The following is a 1,479-nucleotide window of genomic DNA, read 5'->3' as shown; positions in this document are numbered from 1 at the left end:
TGGATTGGATTCCGTGTTTCTTTCTAGGTATATGGGAGCTTTATTTGTATTTTTCTCATCTAAACAGTGATGTTCTACATGGATTTACTTCACCCTAAATATGTTTTCTTCTCTTTTAGCTCTGTCTGATGTGGAGATCTTGGCCCAATCAATTATTTTTATTTTTGCTGGCTATGAGACCACTAGTAACACTCTGGCTTTCATTATGCATAAATTGGCCACCCACCCTGATGTACAGAAGAAACTGCAGCAGGAGATTGATAAAACTTTGCCCAATAAGGTGAGTGTATAGGATATATAAGGAGAGGACATATGTCAGTACTTAACAAGAAATCCTCCCTATCACTTGCAATAAGCATTTTGACGCACAGAGACTATGGTGATTTATTCACCAGCAGTATATATTTGCAAGTATGAAGGATCCAAAGTTAGAAACAAGGTGTAAAGATGAGAACTTTATGCTATTTGCAGAAAAGTAAGAGCTTTGTAATACAGTGCTTGTCTTGGTGTATCTATTGTCTATTACCGCAATAATACTAAGATCTTGAACCAATGATGTACCAATGAACTTTTATTGTTCAAGTGATAGAGATCCTTGCTGATATTACTCTATGTCTGTGTACTGGCTATTGGCTGAGCAAGATTGACTTTGGCTGCGTTGGGCAGGCTGACTCAGCACTGCCTATACATCCTCAAACTCCAGTTATGTAGCTGGACATAAGGAGGCCAGGGTAACAGCTAGGTTTTTGGCCCTGAGACAGATTCTTAACCTCTACATTATACCCTGTCAAATGTCATACCAGGTGATAACTACATAGTATCCACACTATCTTCAAATCTCTTTCAAAATGGGGAGGCTTTGTACTGTGAGAATATTGGCTTCTGGGGTTGGTATGGCTGGTTTGGCAATGAGGTGGACATAAAGCCCTGAAGCACCAACTAGGAGACTGTTCAAGCAACCAAGAACGGAGCTGAGTATGAATTCTTAGCCTCCCTCACTAGAATTAAAATTGTCTGACCAGGTAGCACTCCATTACTAGAATTAAAATTGTCTGACTAGGTAGCACTCAATCAAAGTGTTCTTTTTTCATAATGGATTAAAAAGAACCTAGTTTCTCTGTCAAATTATTTACAGAGCATTGGTTTAATGTAGTATTTGTGTCCAAGTCTTATGCACATAATCAAAAAAGTTAGTATCAGGTATTGTGAATTAAAAAGCTTGATAAAACTGGGTATGATGATGCCCACCTACAAGTCCACTTACTTGGGAAGCTGTGGCTGCGGGATTGTGAGTTCAAGCCTAGCCTGGGAACTATAGTGAGGCTGGAATGAAGGTTTTTATTTCCTTCCATGTGTCATTTTCTTGGTATAGATGTGTGGCTTCTCTATTGAAAGGTTACAATGTCTTTGGCATATTTTCTAGAGTGTAACTGTCATAATTCATTAGTCAAATTTCCTCACATGAGAAAGAAAAGGACT

This window comes from Chinchilla lanigera, unplaced genomic scaffold, assembly GCF_000276665.1.
Source record: "Chinchilla lanigera isolate Chin_1 unplaced genomic scaffold, ChiLan1.0 scaffold00172, whole genome shotgun sequence".
Lineage (NCBI taxonomy): Eukaryota > Metazoa > Chordata > Mammalia > Rodentia > Chinchillidae > Chinchilla > Chinchilla lanigera.
The sequence above is the reverse complement of the archived record's forward strand: the minus strand, read 5'-3'. Positions refer to the sequence as shown.